Here is a 14,231-nt window from a genome sequence, read left to right as displayed (position 1 = left end):
CTATCAATATTCCTACGCCTATCTGGAAACCTACTCCTATCACCTTACCATATCCCCATCTTCAAATCTAAACCCATCCATAAACCGAGCGCCACGGTAGCGAGATGTTAACTACCTCGCCTGCTATGCATGAGGGCGTGGGTTCGATCCCGACCCAGAGGCTTGCTGTATATTTGGAGTTTGCGTGTCTCTCTCCCCGTGGTTGTGTGGATTTGTCTCTGGGCCCTAGTTTTTCCTTCCACGTTTAGAAACATGCGTTTAGAGTATTTGGCTGCTATAAATTTCCACGTGACTGAGCGAGGTCGCTTCTGAAAAAATAACTATACAGCTCAGTGGGTCTTACCTGCTAAAATAAAAGTTTCAATAAAATAAAAACCTAAACCTATTCATCACCCTACCACCTTACCCTAACCTGTCAAAGGGATGGTTTAACCATACTTGGTCAATGGAGGCTCAAAGCTGGGAACATAGCAGCAGTCCAAGAATGAAATATACTGCACCGCCCTCTACTGTTACAGCCTGTGCAGCCTATAACACCTGTAACACATTTTAGTCATTGGCCCTCACCGAACAGCATTTGTTTAAAGGGCTATGCACTCCTGACTCCACTCTAAAAGGCGAAACCGGCTCACTACTTTCATGCTGCTTTCAAACGATTGTCCAAAGGACATATTTTTTAAGCTGTTACACCTACACGTAATGTTCTCTTATTGTTCGGCGAAGACATCGGTATTTGTTTAACATGTCACACTGCTGACGAGTGTAGAAAGTTCAAACATGTCCATATCTTTGATTGATTAAATGTGGCTGGAAATTATTGGTCCAGGATGTGTTTTTTTGCCAACTGAAGACCGATGCCTCTTTGTTTTCCTTCATCGTCATTGATACAACTAACATTATTTTGCTCAATGTGTCGCACTGCTGATAACCTCGTCCATCGCTTGGACTGCTTGTATAAAAAGAGGCTGGAAACCATTGGTGTTGGGAGGTGGTGGTTGGGGGGGGTGTTTTGCCGTTCTTCATTAGGTGCTCGCTCAAATCACTTACCCCAACAGTCTCTTAAGGCTATACCCAACGGATCATATACTGTACTATTGTCGACCAGTGAGCACAACACCTGCACGTGTTCATTTATTATTTCACCACACATTGATCACGCTCTCGACCGCACTAACTAAACTAAAACTAATTCCTAATCTAATTTTTATTTTACCAGGTAAGGCCCACTGAGCTATTTTGGTAACTTTTTTCATGTTGTCTAAATGTGGCGCAAAAAACCGGAAGACCAGGAGAAAAATCCACGCCACCACGGGGAGAGAGATATGCAAACTCTAAATATACAGGTGTGACCAACCCCACGACCTCCTGTATACCAGGCGAGGAAGTTAACATCTCGCCACCGTGGCGGCGCACGAACACAACCAGTGTCAACGTAACACGTGGCACCCCAACAGGTAGCACTCATCTGCAGCACCATCATCATCCATGATCAATCCACTGTTGAAGACCTTCCTAAACCGTCACCATCTCTCAGGGTCCTGCGATATAACGGCCCCTAGCTCCGACGCACGAGACCAATGTTATCGCACCATCTCAGGTGCGTTTCCCACCCCCCTTGGCTGTCACTCCGTTATTGAGTCTCAACTACTAGCCATCATCCCCTTCAAGTGTCATGCACAAGCCCACTCTTCTCCACAGTTGATAATTATGTTTTTAACCTGTGTAGATTCTAAAATTAACATCTCTCCGAAATTTCAAGCATTCACTTCTACCATGCTTCTTTGTGCAATTTCAGCTCCTGTTGCAATGCCCACGTTTTCTTGATCCGTGTTGCAGCATGGCTTTTACCGCCTACCAATTGTCGAGACTTTTTTTAACGGCAACATTTACAACAATGCTTTCATCACTTTGTCACTTTTCAGCATTAAATCACGAATATAACTGGTGCTGTGGAAAGTGAGGGCAGGTTCCCTTCTTTAGACCCACAGGCCATTACCGCACCTGGTTCCTTTTATTTTAACGGGCCAGTTGACCTTGCTGAAGACCCAAGGAGCGGTTCAGATATCACTCGCCACTGAAACTGGCGGCACATGGTGACGCAGTGCCTTACACAGTAAGGTTGCCGCCTGCCTTGCGTTGGTTTGACTCGTGGACTCGGGAGCATCCCCCTGTGTTGAGTGTGTATCTTCCCCCCCGCCCCTCCCCATTCTGCATGGGTTTCCACCGGGTTCTCCAGTTCCTTGCATCGCAAAAAAACAATTAAACTGGTATTGGCCGAATGTCCTTAATGCTGAACAAAAAATGCCTGCAAAATACGGATTTGGAAATGCACGCAGCAGATACCTTCCCCTCCTCTACCTGTGAAAAAACTGTGCAGTGCTCGCTTGAAAAAATAAGTCCTGAAACTCAGTGAGGCTCTCTTTGACTATACAAGCATAATAAGCCGTGAGCAAGAATTTAACTCACACCATAGGGTTCACACAACTAACTAACTAACCACTGTTCCCATCAATCTACAACATAACAGAAGATATTTTTTTTGTTCGGAAATACATTTCTATTTAAAAAAACACTGATTCTGCGTGAGTGTATACACAAATATCTCACTTGCAGTGGAGCACGAGTCTCAATTGGACCATCAATCCCAAAGAGATATTAACTACGATTGTTTTTACTCATTAAATAACCCTCGGCATCACTTCATTTTTAAAACACACTCTACGTATAATACTTTACTCTGGTTTATTATCAAACAGATGCGCATGTACAGCTCTTTTAATTAATCCACGAAGGCCTCCCCCACGCCATGCGAGTCAAGGGGTTTATAATGACCACACTTCACCACTTTGTTCAGGGCAGCTTGGTGAAAGGCTGAAGCGTAAATGTTAGGAGCATAGCACCATAACAATGGATTATATTTTTGCACCCATCCTCTGCTGATAACGTTATGGGCCATCAATTTAGTACGTACGCATGAAGGCGGGATTAACTCAAATGCGTACGCTTGCGTATGGGGGGAGTCTACTGACAATGTACGTACGCATAAGAAACGGGGGGGGGGGGGTGAAGCCTCGATAATAATTTGCCTACATTGGCCTTCAAATGAGTTGGTCCGGCGGTGGACTGTCAGCTTAAACACGTTAATATTCATCCTTGATCGTTTCTGCGTGGATTAAATATCGGCCGTTCTATAGGATTCGGGGGGGGGGGTGCGTCAAGCGTGCGTACGCAGGTGGGGGGGGGGGTGTAAAAAGTACGCGTGCGTACAGGGAGCAGTCAGGTTTTGACATATTTTTGCGTACTAAATTAATGTCCACTTACCCAATGCAGCAGCCTCTGAGCCATGTTTTATGCATGAAGGGAGGAGGAGTTACCACCCATACAAGCATTCGCCACAATTAACTCGCATTAACATCCCCAAAAAAATCTGACCAGCGTGAAGTATGGTCAAAACCCCGCCACGCCGCCCCCCCCAACCAAATTCCCCTGCTGGGTGATAAGTCCTCATCCAGCAGTGGGATTTACATAGGGGGCAAAACATTTTTACAAGTACATCGACGAACATAAGGCTTCTGCCGGGATAGTGGAAAGCCCCTCTCGTTTACCTATGCTACCACGATGGCGCACTGTAGGACAGGGGTATAGGAACTTCTCGCCCACCTTTTATGTACATTGCGTTACGTCTCGTGCAACTAGAGTTCACACAGCAGTGATCGCTGCCGAGTGTAACGATGCGTAGATTACTTGAACAGTATGGAAACTCGAATCGCATTGTGTTAAAATAAAAAAAAATATTCCCTACGGTGGAACGAGCGAAGGGAGTCTCCTTCGGAGAGATGGGAGCGACGGGACGAGGTCGCAGATTGCGAGAGACTGCGACAGCTTGGGAACAGACACAAATAACGTATTCATCCAGCAGTGGACTGACCATGGCTACTGATGAATGGGTTCGTTTCGTTAGACCGCTGTAAGCAAGCAACTTAAATACAATACAACATTGAAGAGGATCGATTCCAAAATTAATTGAATCGGATTGTTTAATCGAGGATCGTTACACCCCATGTAGGAACTCCGCCATTCGCCACTAAGTGTGTGGTCACGTCACCACAAAGGGCGCGGGTTGGTGGTGCCAGGCTAGGTGCACACCTTTATGGACAGTCACCACAGACGCGGGTAGGTGGTGCCAGGCTAGGTGCACACCCCTATGGACAGTCACCACAGCGCGGGTTGGTGGTGCCAGGCTAGGTGCACACCCCTATGGACAGTCACCACAGCCGCGGGTAGGTGGTGCCAGGCTAGGTGCACACCCCTATGGACAGTCACCACAGCGCGGGTTGGTGGTGCCAGGCTAGGTGCACACCCCTATGGACAGTCACCACAGACGCGGGTAGGTGGTGCCAGGCTAGGTGCACACCCCTATGGACAGTCACCACAGCGCGGGTTGGTTGTGCGAGGCTAGGTGCACCCCCCGATGGACGGTCACCACAGACGCGGGTAGGTGGTGCCAGACTAGGTGCACCCCCCGATGGACGCCACCACAACGCGGGTTGGTGGTGCCAGGCTAGGTGCACCCCCCCCTATGGACAGTCACCACAGCGCGGTTTGGTGGTGCAAGGCTTCGGTGCACCTTCGATGCACGTCACACACAGGGCGTGGTGGTGCCAGGCTAGGTGCACCTCTGAACGCCTCCCTGCAACTGTTGTTGGGAGGGCAACTCTATATAGAGTCGCTTGCGACTATTGTTTGAAACTTGCCATATGCCACTACTAACGTTACGATGACGGGGTTTCCTCTCGTCACACACAGTACTTTGTGCATTGCAAATACGACGATTCGCAGACGCAACTCAATGCCCATTAAGTTTAACAACCACGTGTACAATCATTAACGGGTGTCGCTGCGGCTCGACCCCGTTCGGTTCGATCTATCGGTTGCGGCATCATCGTCGGCAACAGCTATCGGTTTTTACACAGCTATCGATTTTACACAGCTATCGGTTTTTACACAGCTATCGGTTTGTACACAGCTATCGATTTTTACACAGCTATCGGTTTTTACACAGCTATCGATTTTACACAGCTATCGGTTTTTACACAGCTATCGATTTTACACAGCTATCGGTTTTTACACAGCTCAGTTTTACACGAGGTTTAGTCGCGTGCGGTGAGGTAAAGTGTTGGTTAACTCCCACCTCTTGCTAAAGACGTCTCTCTCTCTCTTGATCAGCGTCGAAGAGTAGGCCAAATACGGTGCTCTGCAGAGCGGCGCCTTCCGACAGCAGCGGCGTGAGCGCGGCATTTGCAGTGCTGCGCTTTTACATTTTTACATTACGTTAACACACAAGACTGCTGCTGAAGCTGCTGCTACTACTCGACTGTCGTTAGAACGCCCGTCTCTTATTAAGTTGCGCTTTGTAATCTTTAAGCGCGCAACCACAACAACCACCACCACCGACAACAACCGCGACATCCCGCCTCGGCGAGGCTTTCTACCCCTCACGCCCCGACGTACGTACGCGGTTTTTTTTCTCTTATATATGTATGTTACAACAACAAACAACAACAAAAAGGTTAGCAGCTGGCAAAAAGAACGAGAGAAAAAAACCAGCGACGAGAACACCTCAGGGGGACGAAAAACAAAAAGGGAAAAAAGTCACGGTCAAGAGCGCTCCAGTGACGTCACCGCCAAGGGTTGTTTGGATGTAAAAGTGCGGGAAAACAATACAACAACAAGAAATATATATCCCAGACCGGTTTCTCCCGCGTGTTTTGTGTGGCCTGGTATGTGTGTCTGTGTCTGTCGCGTATGTGGTGTGTTTTACGCGTGGCGTGTTTCTGCGTGTAGTGTTTTGCGCGTGTGTGTATGTGTGTGTGGCGCGCGCGCGCTCGAACACTCAAGAGGCAGCTTCGTGCAATTGTTTTGTGTGGATCGTGCTCGCGTCGTCTTGTGTTTGTGCACTTGCGTTCGCAGAGACGCCTCTTACCTCGCTCCTCGCGTCCACGTGCGCGCAGCAACGCACGCACCCCCCAATTAATGCGCGCGGAGCAGAGCGCGCGCTGCCTCCAATTAACGACCCCCCCCCAAACCTCCCCCCCCCCAAGCCCCCCACTCTCACAGTCCCCCCCCCACTCCTTCCCCCCGCCCGCTATCCACCACACCCCCCCCCCGCGTCCGTTCGCTTTAGAAATCCGCAAAAGCCTCCACGGAGATGCAGGCACAGTCAATGAAAAGAAATAGAATCATAGAAAACGTTTAAACTTTTAAATTTTACTTGCGCGCAGGCGGTAGGTGTCAACGTGAGTGAATGAATTGCGCGTTAATATTTACTAACGTGAGGTAAATTGCGTGTTTAATTTGCGTGAGAGTGCCTAGTCCGCACCGCGCGCACTGGCTGATCCGCACTCCGGGTTTTGTTCGTAGCCCCGCAAACCCATAGACGATTCCATTACGGAGCCTGGATAGGCGTGAGACAATGCCATCTAATTATTTAAACCATAAAAATCTTAAAATTTCGCACGCAGATAATGCGTATCAATGCAGACTTTAAGATGGTGCAATAATATTCACAAACGTGAGGTAAATTGTACATTGAACCTCGTGGGAGTGAATATTCGAATCCGCGCTTTGCCGAATCCGCGCTCCACTTTTTGCAGGTCGCCGCACCGAGTTCACACCAGGCCGCCTGGGCCGATGCGCACTCGGTGAGACGCGGCTCCCCATTGGTCCGTGAGGTGGGCGCAACGCCCCGAGACGTGTCGCGCGCTCTGATTGGTCGAGCGCGGTGTTTTCGTGCGCGCGCGCAGCCATCAATCAGAGGGCGGGGGAGATGGGGGGGAGGGCTGAAGGAAGGGGCTGGAAGAAATGGGAGGGGTTGGAAATGAGTAGCGGGGGGGTGGGGGTGGAGACCTGGAAGTGAGGGGAGGGGCTATGGAAGGGCGGGGTAAGAGGGAGTGGGTTGGAGATGAGGGGAGGAGCTGCAAGTGAGGGGAGGGGCTGGGAAAATTGGGAGGGGCTTCTATAAAAGCCTGAGCAGGGGTTGGGGTGTTCAGTTTATTTATTTTGGTATAGCCCTGTGAGCCATTCGGCTCTTGAATCGGGTGCACCCACAACAAACAAAAACACACAAACGAGAAAAACATCTTAAAGTGACTATGTGTGACCGTGCAAACAGAAAATCCATGGGAAAAACAAAACAGCAAAAATATTCCTGAAAAAAAGCACCGTACACCAACGCTGTGTGCAAAAAATCCCAGTGGGATGCAAGTCAAACAACAACAACAACCACAAGAAAACTTAGATTAAGGCCATCAGTCTAACTCCGTACTACAACAAAACAAACATGTCCAAACCAAAAAACGTTTTCCAGATCACCAAAAAATAAAGCCATAATTGCAACGTAACAGTGATCACAAGGACTGTAACCGAATTTTAACAATAAACTGCATAAACAACATGTACCACCAAATCCTAGAGCCACAGCTGGCTGCACGAGTTACTTCCACAACAACAGAAGCATCGGTCGGAGTATAAAAAAATTTCAATGCACCTTTAAGATCAGCACGCTAAATCAAAATACAGATAATACTTTGCAGCGTCATCCGGAGCGAAACATGTGAGGGGAGGGGCTGGGGGCGAGGGGAGGGGCTTGGAGTAATGGGAATAACGGGGGCGAGAGGAGGAGTTGGGGTGAGGGGCTGGGGGTTAGGGAAGGAGCTGAGGTTAGGGCTTGGAGGTGAGGGGAGGGGTGAGGGGAGGGTTGGGGTGAGGGGAGGGGTTGGGGTGAGGGGAGGAGTTGGGGGGTGAGGGGAGGGGTTAGAGAGAGGTTGGGGGGATGAGTTGGGCGGGGGGGCGCTGAGAGTAGTCGTCCCGTGACTGGGTGATTGTCACGTGATGTCGCCTTTTGTGAGTCACGCTTTCGCGTCACATCCGGCACGAGCAGAGAACGCCCAATGAAGGGTTCGCACCTCCGATAAGCGCGGTTGGCGAGGTACGGTGCGAAAGAAGTTCTCCAACTGCAGATCGCTCGAAGACACGAGCCTCCCACGAGACGTCTGATCAACTGCTGGGCAATGGTGGCGGTGGCTATGCGGGTGACCGCATATAATCGAGCACTGTGAAGACAGCGGCAGGGGTTGGTGGATCACCGCTCACAATTGTTGCGAAATTTCCTTCCCCGTGGGCGTCGAGAAGGAGCCGTACTCTACCTCGCTTGCCGGAAGGCAGCACAGCAAATATGTGGATTCCACTTGTTCAAGCTGTATGGGATAGTGTTTCCGCCTTCCCACGTGTGTATAAACGCTCGCGATTAACACCACCTTAATACGTATAAAGGACCGCAGAACTTGGGAAATTGTTGTTAACCTGTGTATGTTTGTGTATATGTGTGTTGAACTTCTCTCGCACCGTACGGAGCCAGCCGTGCTTATTGGAGGTGCAGTGTTGAGTCTGTGGGTAGTGTTAGTCTATGGGTAGTGTTAGTCTATGGGTAGTGTTAGTCTATGGGTAGTGTTAGTTTATGGACAGTGTTAGTCTATGGGTAGTGTTAGTCTATGGGTAGTGTTGAGTCTATGGGCAGTGTTAGTCTATGGGTAGTGTTAGTCTATGGGCAGTGTTGAGTCTATGGGCAGTGTTAGTCTATGGGTAGTGTTGAGTCTATGGGTAGTGTTAGTCTATGGGTAGTGTTGAGTCTATGGGTAGTGTTAGTCTATGGGTAGTGTTGAGTCTATGGGTAGTGTTGAGTCTATGGGTAGTGTTGAGTCTATGGGTAGTGTTGAGTCTATGGGTAGTGTTGAGTCTATGGGCAGTGTTGAGTCTATGGGTAGTGTTGAGTCTATGGGTAGTGTTGAGTCTATGGGTAGTGTTAGTCTATGGACAGTGTTGAGTCTATGGGTAGTGTTGAGTCTATGGGTAGTGTTGAGTCTATGGGTTGTGTTGAGTCTATGGGTAGTGTTGAGTCTATGGGTAGTGTTGAGTCTATGGGCAGTGTTGAGTCTATGGGTAGTGTTGAGTCTATGGGTAGTGTTGAGTCTATGGGTAGTGTTAGTGTATGGACAGTGTTGAGTCTATGGGTAGTGTTGAGTCTATGGGTAGTGTTGAGTCTATGGGAAGTGTTAGTCTGTAGACAGTGTTGAGTCTATGGGTAGTGTTAGTCTATAGACAGTGTTGAGTCTTGCCTTACCGACAACAAAACTAGTGTCAATCGATTGGCCTCGTCGAGAGCTACTCGGGGCACTAAGTTTCGTAAAAAGTTGAAAAATTACATGAACACGTTAAATTCACTGCCTGGGAGGGCGGGCTCGCCTTGGCAAAGAAGCTGAGGATCGACGGCTGACCGGAGGGCGACTGCGGCGGACGCCCCCCAGGGCTTGCGATTGGCCGGTGGGGTGGCGCCCATCGTGTTGATCGCCGCCTGCTGCTGCTGCTGCTGGCGCTTGTTGGTGCGAGTCTGGGCGGGCGGCGCGTTGCTGTCGGGATCACGAGTGGGGCGGACTGAAAAATAATAATTATTTACCTGATTCTTGCGGGACCCCAGGGTCCCGCCAAATGATGCAATTAATATATATTTTAAAATATATATAGAGCTAGCTTTACTACGCGGCTTCGCCCGGGACTTGGATTCACCACACCCGGCCGCCTTTGTTTCCCCAGTGGCGATGTTCACACACTACACCAGTTACTCGTATGAGGCTGAGTCGACCTAGGGGAGGCCCAGGACCAATTACAAATAATCGTTACCGGTGGTGGCCGTGAGCGGGAATCGAACTCTGGTCGCTGGGTTCGTAGCGCAGTGCGCTAACCGCTACACTACAATGCGTTACGCTTCCACGTGCGCGGGTCACGTGACAGATTTGACGTCACAGCTCACTTGACGTGCAAAAAATATATACATTATTGAGCTCCCCCCTCCCCCCGCAAAAAAACACAAAAGTTTATTTTTTATAATTTTTGCATTGTGTACAGTCTGGAAAGTACCCACATGGCAAATTTCAAGTTTGTTACATGTCGGGAAGTACGCTAAACATTTTGAACAGGCACACATATTCACAAATTTCCCTTTTATATATAGATAAGTAATAAGTAATAAAGATCATAAAATAACCCAATGTAGCGGCAAGACCCTACTGAACATAGTCGGTTAATATATTAAAATATATTTATTTAAAATCTATTTAGAAACGTCGTACTCAGATTGTAAATGTTGTGGATTTACTCTCCAACACTGTACTCGTAACGAATTGGCATCTTCTGTTTACGTGACAAACCCCTTACTAATTGGCTGTGTCGAGTGGTGGCCGGTTTAACGACACATTTATATATTTACGCGATCTAACCCCCCAAAAAAAGTGTATTATTGAAAATAAATATATTACAGATGTTTTCCTATACAATAAAAAGTTACAATTCGACGCATTCCATGTCAATAACAAAACGGCGTGGGCCCGCGCGTGGCCTTATAAGGAATACAAATATTTACCAGGCGACGTTTCGGACAATGGACCTCTCTTCACGAGTTATTCGCTCTGAAGGAGTTGGGCCATTGCCCGAAACGTCGCCTCTTATATTTCTTTCACGACAAAGACGAAGATCCCTCGTGCCGTATAGCCTTAACAGACTGTTGGGGCGAGTGCTGTTCGCCGGCATGGCACACGAGGGGGTGGGTGTCCAGCCCGGCCGCCTTTGTCTCCCCAGTGGCGATGTTTACACAGTCCCACCCTCATGCACACACACAGACACGCGTTTACAACAACAGCAGCCATCACGGCCGGCACGGCGCACGAGGTCGCGTGGATGGCCAGCAACGACGCCCGGACGCCTTTGTCTCCCTCGTGGTGAACTTTACTACACACCGCGCCAGGTACTCAGCCAAGCCTGAGTAGACCTAGGGGAAGTCGTGTACTGTATACGCAACTGCGCACAATTCTGTGAGTCACTTATTACTGCTTTGCCGTTACTTATTGCCAATGATGGACCTAGACTATTGTCCTATTATCTCATAGAGTCCCTGGCACGTAATAATAATAATATGCTACACAGTGGCAGTGGGGGTCGCAGAATGCCGATGTATTACTAATAAACCCAAATGATCCGATCGAAATTAGGGATTTTGATCGAATCATTGGGGGGGGGGGGCACGTGCCACCCCCACCCCCCACACTTGTACTTGTGCCTGCGAGGCGCAAGGCGAGGAGGACACGCGAGTCTAATTGACGCACGACGCGGGTTCGCCGAGGACGACGCCGACTCGACTAACAACGCGGTGACGGCGCCGACAGTTAGTGGCTCCTCTAAGAAGACGCCGAGCGTGGAGATGGAGAGAGACGAATTCAGCCGTGCGCTTCGGTTAAAAAAAAAAGTCTTCATCCAGCAGTGGACGATGGTTCACGGCTCCCGCTGCTGATGACACAAACAGACACATCTGTAGCACTGCGCACGCGTGAGTATGCATACGTGTACTATGTATGTAATTAGTGTCTGCGACCCAAGTTAGTGTGTGCGCCCGTGTGCACACACTATTACATACATCGGCATTCTGCGTGTTTTGTGTGCATGCCCATACACGTGGTTAACGTATGGATAACGTATGGATCTCGGATCCGCGTGTACACGTCCGCGTGTGTGTACACGTGTGTTCACGTGCGTGTGTGTGTACACGTCCTTGGGTATGTACACGTGTTCACGTGTGTGTGTACACGTCCGTGGGTGTACACGTGTGTGTGTACACGTCCTTGGGTATGTACACGTGTTCACGTGTGTGTGTACACGTTCGTAGGTGTACACGTGCGTGGGTGTTCACGTGTGTTCACGCGACGCAACCGCGACCCAAGTTCGATTCCCGCTCGTGACAGCAAACGTTCCCCTAGGTCGACTCAGCCTTAAATGAGTACCCGGTGCATGCAGTGTGGAGTCAATTTCAGCCCTGGGGAGACAAAGGCGGTAGCGTGAGCGGGAATCGAACTCGCGTCGCCGAGTTCGTAGCGGAGCGCGCTAACCACTGCTCCACCGCTCCCCACACATACACGTGAACACACACACAATCTATTATACACGCTCCCGTGCTATCTGAATACACATCTTATACACATCGAGCACTCCACTCATAATATCACTCAATCCTTCAAGCACTCGCCACCTTATTATCAAACTATTACTGTAGTCTAAATTTTGATTTAAAGCTTTCGTGACTGCAGTAATTCATATTCTTAGTTCTTTCGGTAAAGTCACGTTGTTTCCCTTCAACGTGACTTTACCGAAAGAACTAAGAATATGAATATTACTGTAGTCGTTTGTTTGCACTCGGTGCGGTGTGTGTAAAGATCACCGCGAAGTAGCGGTGACATCACAACCAGCACTCGTGCCAGGCTCGGTGTACTTTGAGGCCGTCACGTCACGTGTGCAAAGGCTCGCTTCTGGCAGGTCACGCGACAGACCCAGCTGTTATGGGTTGACTGCTGCGCACGGATAGATGCAGGAGGTCACGGGAGAGACCTCGGTGCATGGGTTGACTGACTGATATAAACTGGCAGATTCACCAACTGTGCCCCCAACTCTGCCAACTTAGCCGCCCGGCGCTCATGCTCGTTGTTGTGAGCGTCGCTCCTCTGCCCACCGCTTTGCTGGTGGGCGGCCGCCTCCAAGTGCCCAGTAGCGGCGTCCTTCACAGAGGCCGATCCTGACACCACCGCTACCGGTCATCGGCAAATCAACATCCTCCGGAATTACCATGGTGTCATTGGCTTGGCCGCAAAAGGCTGATATTTTTAGCGTTGTTTTTTTATTGTATTTTCACGTATTTGGCGCAATGACGCTTTGATCAATGAGCCCGGCGTTTTATCGAGCGAGTCCCTAATCGTCATCACGGTCCATGGGCAGACAGATCGTAGTGGGTGTCCACTGCGCGTTTGGTTTCAGTTTTCAGTTTCATTTATTTTGGTATAGCCCTGTGAGCCATTCGGCTCTTGAATCGGGTGCAACCGAAACAAACAAACAAAGAAACAAAAAGCATGAACAAGAAAACATCTTAAAGTGACTATGTGACTGTGTGCAAACAGAAAATCCAGGAAAAAAAACAGCAACATATTCTAGAAAAAGCATTGTACACCAACGCTGTGTGTAAAAATCCCAGTGGGATGCAAGTCAAACAACAACAACAACCACAAGACAACTTTAGATTAAGGCCATCAGTCTTACTCCGTACTACAACAAACAAACATGGCTAAACCAAAAAAAACGTTTTCGAAATCACCAAAATAAAGCCATAAAGGCAATGTAACAGTGCTCACAGGAACTGTGGTCACGTGCTTCCACTTCCCTATGTCTGCTGTGGCCAATATGGTCAAGCAGTGGCCGAATCTTTCCGCCGACAATATCTGATCACGTCGTCGTCACGTGCTCTTTGGTTCTTTCGGTAAAGTCACGTAGGTATGGAATAAAATAAATCGCGACGTTTCCATTGCAGCACAAGCAATCATCATCAGGTGGGAAAACCACAGCAATATTTGTTTTTTGCTGTGGTTTTCCCCACCTGATGATGATTGCTTGTGTTGCACTATTTTTTGCTGTGGTTTTCCCACCTGATGATGATTGCTTGTGTTGCAATATTTTTTGCTGTGGTTTTCTCACCTGATGATGATTGCTTGTGTTGCAATATTTTTTAGCTCATCGGATTCCTCCCGTATAAATGCATATTGTGATTATTCAGCGTATGAACACTTTCCATGCAGCGCACATTCACGATAACACTCCATTCATCGGGAGGCACAGGAAGGAAAAACACAGAGATAGAGGCAGACGGAGAAACATACATGGAAACAGACAGAGATACATACAGAGAGACATACAGAGAGAGATACACCAGGCACAAACGTGTTCATGGGGCACTTTAAAATCGAGATTTGGGGGCCTGAAAATGAGAAAATCTTGGATTTTAGAAAATCTTGGATTTTCTGATCTTGGATTTTATGATTTTTCTCTGCCTGTTTGTGTCCATGTCGGGAAGTAGCCCAGCGGTTTTTGAGACATACACATTCAGGTCTTTATTATTTGTATTTAGATAGAAGATAGTCTTTCTGGAGTTCACTCTTGCGTTAGAAATCGTCGCAATCGAAGAAATAATAGATTCTTAATCGATTCCAGAAACCTAGGCGAGTCAACTTGAATCGCCAAAGTTGGCATGAATCGATTCCCTGCAGCCCACGTGACTCGGAGGGCCACGTGACCAGTCAGCTGTCAGG

The 14,231-nt window shown here is 48.7% G+C and overlaps 2 protein-coding genes across 7 annotated transcripts in view; one reads left to right on the top strand and one right to left on the bottom strand.

Moving 5' to 3' along the window:
- The window catches only part of LOC116951472 (uncharacterized), a 59,167-nt gene extending 53,082 nt beyond the window's left edge, over nucleotides 1–6,085 (bottom strand). For 3 of the 4 annotated variants that reach the window (XM_032970098.2, XM_032970101.2, XM_032970102.2), the window contains exon 1: nucleotides 5,984–6,085. The gene's annotated coding sequence lies outside the window, so the exon portion shown is untranslated. Of the gene's footprint in view, nucleotides 1–5,191; nucleotides 5,330–5,983 lie in introns of those variants that run through there. The other variant, XM_032970099.2, reaches the window with a different exon arrangement.
- Nucleotides 5,380–14,231, top strand: part of COMMD7 (COMM domain containing 7) — a 59,034-nt gene continuing 50,182 nt past the window's right edge. Inside the window, exon 1 of one of the 3 annotated variants that reach the window (XM_076073846.1) lies at nucleotides 5,380–5,507. The gene's annotated coding sequence lies outside the window, so the exon portion shown is untranslated. Of the gene's footprint in view, nucleotides 5,508–11,198; nucleotides 11,435–14,148 lie in introns of those variants that run through there. The other 2 variants (XM_032970339.2, XM_032970338.2) reach the window with 2 other exon arrangements.

The sequence above is a fragment of the Petromyzon marinus genome, chromosome 43 (assembly GCF_048934315.1).
Source record: "Petromyzon marinus isolate PM22_M1 ecotype Great Lakes invasive population chromosome 43, UKy_Petmar_22M1.pri1.0, whole genome shotgun sequence".
NCBI classification, from domain to species: Eukaryota; Metazoa; Chordata; class Hyperoartia; order Petromyzontiformes; family Petromyzontidae; genus Petromyzon; species Petromyzon marinus.
This window is presented reverse-complemented; position numbering and strand designations above follow the sequence as displayed.